We start from the raw sequence: 7,834 nt of genomic DNA, 5'->3' as shown, positions 1-7,834 counted from the left end.
CCTCACCTCTCTCCTCCACTCGCTCGGGCTCACCCCAAGCCCCAGCCCGCGAGGCCTCCCCTCCGCCCGATTTCGATCGCCCGCGGTCCCCAGTCTCCCGGCCGCCCCTCTTCTCTTCCCACCCAGCTGCGCCCCCGGCCCGGTCTCCAGCGCCTCAGCCCACCCTTCCCGCCACCCCGGCCTCCCTGCTCGCGCTGGCCGTGCTCGCGCCCTCCTCCCGGCCTTCTGACTGGCGGCGTTCCCACCCACACCTTCGACGCGACGCCTACGACCCCCCTCGCCCGCCGCCTCCCCTCCGGTCCCCTCTTTCCCGACACTTCGCGCCCCTGCTCCCGCGCCCGGCAAAAAGCATCCTTCCCGCCATTTTACGTACCAGGGAGTCGACTCAGGATCTGAAATCAGACACCAATGGACTGGTTTGTGGGCAGAAACACACACACTCGCACTCTCGCTCACGCTCAGACGCTACACACGCGCGCGCACAGACACGGTGCACCTAGGTCACACACGGACGTGTTCAAGGGACAGCACAATGTTAGGGATTTTTGTCTTAAAGGAGGACAAGCATCTGCTACCAACCGCCTCATCTGAGGGCCCAACTGATATAATTTGATTTATCCTTGTACTCTCCGAGCTCCTGTCTTTCTTTCCTCTCCCACCACGCTACCCTTGCCCAGTCCACCCAGTCACATCCGTGCAGCCCTCTCTTGGCTTGCAAGATAACGCTTTTATTTTTATTTTATCTTATTTTCATTTTCTTAAGCACAACTGTGTGAGGGTGTAGAAGAGAAGGCTTCTCAGGAGGAACGTGACAGTGGATTGGGTGGCTGGAGTAGACTAAAGCAGTCATGTGACGAGGAAGAGGTGATCTGACCCATTTTGATAAGTCTTTATAAGGAAGAATAAACGTGTAAGCAAAATTTTCTTTTGTAAAAGCAAAAGCCACATCTCTTTTCTGGATCCTTCAGGACTGGGGTTTGTTTGCTTCCTTTTTCGTTTCTCTCTTCTCGCTGCTCTGTGCCCTTGGTTGTTTTGTGGTGGTCCTGTCGTCCCTCGTGCCCCTCGGCCACTTGCTGGCAGCCGACGGGGGCACTCGGACATCTACAACCCTGCAACTTTGTACAGAGAAACACAATCAGCTCTTTCTGCATGTGCTGGTCAAATCCAAACCCAGAGAACAGAAGCGCTTTCTAAGAATGAACAAACATGTGAAATAGGATGTTTTGTGTAGATAAAGCATTCTTGTTACATACTGGTCAATTTGTGATATGTTTTAACTTAATGTCTGTGCTTATTTATGGAATTCGGTTTTCTTAATAAATGTTTGAGCTAATATAAAGCATATTATTTGACTTTTCCGGACAAGTTTATATCAAGTTCAATGTAAATGGATAAAATAAAATCATTTTCAGTATGTGATATAGAGAATGATGGGTTTTAGTGTGACCTTGAACGGCAGGAGGGGTCTGTCTCGTTGGGGGAGGGGAGGAGCCAGTCTTGGGAATGGTTATATTCGCGGCAGTTGGGACGCGTGGGCCCTTCGCCCTGCAGTGGGCTTGGGTTCGGTTTCTGGGCTGCACGGTGAGGTCTCCACGACGGGGCGGCGTGCTGGGGCGCCGCGAGCGCCCCACGCAAGCTCTGAGTCTCCCGAGGTTTCGGGCCAACTCAAGTTTCCGAGGCCCAGGTGGGACTCCGAGCGTCGCTGTCGGCGCGAAACGCAGGGCACGAGAGTTCCTCAGATGAACGGTGTCCCTGGGGCAGTGGCGCGGAGGGCGCCCCTCGCGGGATGCGTGCGCGTGATGGGGCGGCCGTGGGTGGGATGGGACCACAATTCGCACCCTCGGCCTTTGGAGCCTGGAGTTCTGCTTTCCGGCGCCGCCCCAGCAGTGTCTGGCCCCAGGTACGCGGTGGAAGCGAGGCCGCGGCTCTCGCCTCCTCCGGGGCCTAGGCCTCTTTGGGGCCTTCCCTAAGGCCACGGCGCCCCTTCGTGTCCCCAGACCCGGGATCCGCTTCAGATACCCGGGGCCTCCCAAGTAAAGGGCAAACGCGCTTCTCCAGAAGAGGCATGTCCGGGACGACCAGCGCCTACCAGGGCTCCCCCAACCCCGGGGCTGCTCTGGTTTCCTCTCAGGGTCCCTGCTGGCTGCGTACTAACCTCGATTTCAGCCACGTGCTCAGAGGACTGCCCCAAAGGAGTAGGAAAAAAATGCCGTTTCTTCGGTCGGTCGAGGGGAAGGTTGCGGTGTGTTTTAAACTTGGAGGCAAATCGATCTCACAGGCTTCCTTGGGAAGGCTAACCGAAATCAATCTTGTGGTTTGAAATTTAACGGTCATTATAAGCGTTGAGAGGGCACCCCTTTTCCCACGGGAAGACTTCTCATTTGGTTGTCTCAGAGTGTAAACCCTAAAAAACACCCTCCTGCTAAAATACAATACAGCTGGGCTACATGTGAATTTAAGGAGCTGTTGTAGTCGTTACTCAACTAAGAGAACACAATGGAATCTCCTCAGAGATGAGAACAAAAAGCTATGATTTTTAATGATAAAGTAAATCTGTTCATGTTACCTTAGGAATTTTAATTAGAGGTAAACTGGTGGGTGGGTTCACAGAATATTTCAGTTATACACTTTCCTAAAGACTATTTTTAGTACATTAAAATATTAAAGAAGAGAAAACATGCTCATTTTGAATTTCATACAAGAATGGAACATTTCTGTATTTGAGAACCCATCCAAGAATTTAGCAGCACACAACCACCAAATTTCTAAAATATGAGTTAATGAAAAATACTTTTCCTTGTTTTTACATTTCATCATATTCTTGCTTGTTTTATGTTAGTGCTTTTTTTTAAAAAAAATTGAAATCATGGATACTGTAATCTCAAGTCACATTTAAGAGATCAGTACAAATTACAGATTGCTTCACCAGTGCTCATGGAATGTTGTTTACAAGGATGCTAATTTTACAGCTTTTTATGCTGCTATAAAGCATAACTTTATGATGTAGGAATGCAATAAAGGATGCTAAATGGAATCTTTAAAAATTGTATTTCTCAAAGGCAAGGGAAATGGGATCTTTCATTGGAAAAAAATGGGCCAACTCAGAACACTGATGAGAAGTTGCAAATCAACTCAAGTGATAGATGCTTTCAAAGATACTTATATTTCATAATGTAGTGGTTATTTATCAATATTATAGTAAAGTGTACAGAGTTTTTCACTTGACCTGACTCTGGGCTAATATTTGTTTCTATAGCAATAGATTTTTGTGTTAAGAATCCTGAACATTTTAAAGTCATATATGCCATTAGGTTAAGGGAAGGCAAGCAGGCCTGAATTGTTAAGGTTGACGGTTTAGCAAAGATAAAAAGAGGAGAATAAGAACCTCAATCACAAGCCTGAAAGATTTCTGCTTTTTGAAGGAGAAAAATCTAACAACAGAATAATGCTTCATGTTATTTTTTTACTCATCATTAACAGCAATTCTGACTCAAAATTGTTAAAGATCTAATAATAATTAAGTAAATTTAATAAGGGAATAAAGACAATAATGTTGAATAGTATCAGAACACAAAGTAGGTAAGTACAACATGCCAGATGTCCTGCCTCTAATAATTGTACTTTTTGCTGAGTAGCCTGTTTGGTATTGAATACTGTCACCACATGCTAGCTGGAAACAATCCATTATGATGTAACCATATGATTGATTTATTTTAATATACAAGTTCATCCTTGTATCTTTATTTTTTCCTCAGTATTGGTACTAAATATCATACATGCCATACAAGTGATGGTATAGTAATGATGTTGCACTTAGATTACCTTTTGTTGATGGTGGAGGAAATATGATATGGGAATGGAACCTGCTGAAGATGATGTTAGATACTCAATACAAAACAGCATGCAGAGCAGTTTGGGTAAATCAAGGTAGATGTGCGTATAGACATGCAGAGGAAATAAAGAGGAAATTCTAACTTTGGGACAATTTATGTTTGGTGCCCCCAATGACAGCTTTTCCCAAAAATGAAAATGTGTTTTTAATTTATATTGTGGACCTTACATTTAAATTTTTAGGATAAAGAAAAAACTTAGCCCACAAATATGTGTATTCTAGTAATGGCAGTAGTTAACCTGTCAGTTGAAATAATGTAACCTTCCTTTTCTCCTTTTCATGACATAAAGATAACCTCATCTGAGGGCATTTATGTGAAGAAATAACAGCATGGCATGGTGAAACCACTGGCTCATTAATCCTGGCATCTACTTCCTACAGGGTTCCTTGATTAGTTAGATTCATTCACTGGGCATTTCAGAGTTTTTGATTTGTCACCATTGGCTAGGTTCACTGAGTTCAGGCTAAATTGAGCCAGAAGCAATGTTTATTAGTAATTTTGTAGTACAGGCTACCCTAATAATTCAGCCCAAATATCTCATCTGAAAACTATCCATTCACCCTCACTTCTAATGTGGGTTGCAGCTGTGTTCATAGGGAATTGAAAGAACATAAGTGATTGGGCATGTATTTTCTAAATTATTTATATGATGGCTAATAGCTGTAAACCCATCTTCGTATCCAATGCAGAAATTATGACTTATTTTAAAAATGAAAGCTGCAACAAAGAGGGGCATCCCCTGCCCAGCTTTCTGCTAAGTCTTCTCAGTGCAGAGCTTTTGGTATAGGAACCATGGCTGATTTAGCATGTGGCCATTACAGAGAGACACAGAACAATGCCTTTGGCTTTTTCTAATATGTACACTATCAAAACAAGGCATGGATTTAGAAGACTTACTAAAACATGCCATTAAGGAGTTTTGGGTATGAGCTGTGTACAGAGTTTTTCACTTGACCTGACAAAAGAGAGCCATCTTTTGATTTTGATGATGGCATACATGCCATACAAGGGACCGCAGTTCACACCCTCGGCCTTCCGAGCCCTGTGCTCGTCAGTTGTTTGTCTTTAAGCAGGCATAATTAGTTGTTATTACCATTAAGCTGCATCTTCCATCCACGTGATCAAATATCCCATATATCTCAGTTTCCATCTTCAGACCCATTTTATTTGAGTTACACTTGTTGCAGTTGCTCACGCTGCCACAATCCCTCTCAGTTCTGTGTTGAAGTAATTCACAAGTACCAGGAAATGTATAATTAACCCACATGACATATATAGTATATGTTTTTTGCATCTTTCGCTGAACTGTCGTAAGGCTTTATATACTTTTGTTCCTAGTCTTTATTGAATCTATTAAAGATAAACTCAAGGTCAGATTAAGAACTGTAGATGCTTTTTAACACGGAAAAGATTATATGTGATTTTTATAAAATTAAAAATAAAAATATTAAATTATAAAACAAAACATAGATATACTGAAATTAAAATAAGTTCTTTTTAGATTTGCTAATTGCACAATTCTGAATGAGTTAAGTGAAGCTGAATTGGTCTCTCTTTTTGCTACCCTTGCTTTATTAATTATCTTAGTCTATTATCTTAATGCTTAGGTACTCCAACATTGATTTCAAAAATAACATTTTTAAAGAGTGTTATTTCATTACTTTCCCTCTAGTACCTTACATGTGAACTCCATTTTTTAGTTGACACAGCTCATTATCTCATTTAAATCATGGCACCATTATGAAGTAGATATTTTAACCCTTGTTGTATAGAGGAAGAAATTGAGAGTCATGAAGGCTAAGTAACTTGCCAAAGGTCACATCCCTAGTAAGTGGCAGAGATCATTCTTTAAGTTACATTTTCAGGTCATTAAGCATTACCATTATGTATGTAACATATAGACATTTCCCCTACTGTTAAAGTATTTTCAGGGAATAAAACTAAATATCTTTACTTAGAAATTTAACAGTCCACCCTTGTAATTTAAACAAGAGATACTTTGATAGGACATGATAACTGCATCAAAATAACACACGGTTTCAAGAGTCTAGAAACACTCCTGTCCTACGGAACCTCACCCTCTTTCCAGAGGTTAATTCAAGATATTTCAGCCACCGAGAAGGCTCTTAATCCTGTGAGAAATCTTTATCAATGAAGTCATCTCCTTGTGACACAAGCTCTGAGCTGAGGTGGCAATAAACTTGTGAAATAGCCCTAGGAGTACTTTGAAAGGGGTGGCATTGTAGATGGATGGGGAAGGGAGAAGATCCTTGGGTCTTTTGGTGCTTTTCTTGTCTGTCCCTGCAAGATTTTACAGGGAGATACTTTGATGTTGCTTCTGTATATTATTAAAAGAATTACAACTCAGCATAAACTGCATGTCCTTTTTCTGGCCTCCACATATTAGGAATCCATTGCCAAACATAGATCATAAAATCTTAGCATTTGAAGGGATCTTGAAATCATCTCATTCAAATTTCTTGACCACAGTTGTCCCTTTTTTATTTCTCACCAAGTGGACTTGCGGGCTCTGTTTGAATGCAAGGTAGATGTCTTTTATTGGCCTGCCAGAGTCCTTCCTTTCATTGAGCCTAGTCTGTCTTTTGTCTCCTAGTTCTTTCTTCTATAGTCTTACCTCAGGAAGGACTTTCTGTCACAGCTCTTACTACTGAAATGATTTTTCTTTTTAGTCTTCTTTTATCAATATCAGTCAGTGTAATACCCCTAGGCTATGCTATGATACCAGATAAAATTCATCTCTGGCTTAACACAACCAGGGATTTTTTTTTCTTGCCCACACAAATGTCACTGTGAGTAAAGTGAATCTCTAGGAGAGCTCTTCTTCATGTGATGACCCAGCGATCCAAGCAGGTTTCATGTTGTGACTTAATCACCCCATTATGGGGTTTCCATGGTCTTTGTGGGAGGAAGAACAAACTAGAAGTTTAAACTCGTTCTTTATGCTTTGGTCCAGAAACTTCTACTCATGGTCCGGTACCTAAGAAATTATTATAAGGCTTCCCCTAATTGCAAGAGGACTGGCAAATGTGGAACACATGAATAGCCAGTGAATAGAACATATCTCTGCCATAATCTTATTTTCTCGGTGATAAACACTCTTATTTTTCTCATGTAACATGTTTTTCCTACTTATATACAAGTCAACAATTTTTTTGTGCTTGTTGGCAAAGCCTGTAGGTGGGGGTACCAGAGAAATATATAACATCCAAGCTCTTTAAGGAGCTTATCATATAATTGGAGAGATAAGACAAATATATTTTAAAAAGAAAATCATACAAGTCAATTTATAATGGATTGATCAAGGGCTAAGTACTCTGATCTATATCTCAAATGCAATGGAAACTCAGAGAAGCAGGAGATCATTGTGGGTAGAATTCCTGGCCAGGCTTCCTGGAGGAACTGGGTCTTATAGGATAACAAGGTCACCCTTTAGGATTTTATTCTCCACTTATGTTTTATTCTGTTGGAATTATTTTGACCTTTCCTTGTGGCTTTTATTTTCAGATCTATAAAGTATGTTTCTTGTGTTTATATATATCCTTACTAAATTCTCCACTAACCTCTTAAATGTGGAGCCATTAACCGGATTCAAATCTCTAATGACCAAGGCAAGACATGGTGGGCCACTTGCCAGACTCACTTTAATAGCCATTCGTAATCTGATAGAGTGTACATAGATGGATACATTTGAGCAATGTAATTCCCCAATATCTAGCATAGACTCTGACACGTATTAGGTGCGCAATAGATGCTTATTAAGTTGCATTTAGGTCAGATGTGTTGATGTTAAAGCTCCCAGCTTATTGCACTTGCTATGATCTATTATCATGGTGGGGTAGTTACCAATTAAAAATATGTATCGTAAAGGGCTTACATCATTATTAAGGTAAAAAATAAATCACTCCTGACAAGCAAGATAC

Source organism: Pongo abelii, chromosome 4 (genome assembly GCF_028885655.2).
Source record: "Pongo abelii isolate AG06213 chromosome 4, NHGRI_mPonAbe1-v2.0_pri, whole genome shotgun sequence".
Lineage (NCBI taxonomy): Eukaryota > Metazoa > Chordata > Mammalia > Primates > Hominidae > Pongo > Pongo abelii.
Note: the sequence above shows the minus strand (reverse complement) of the source record.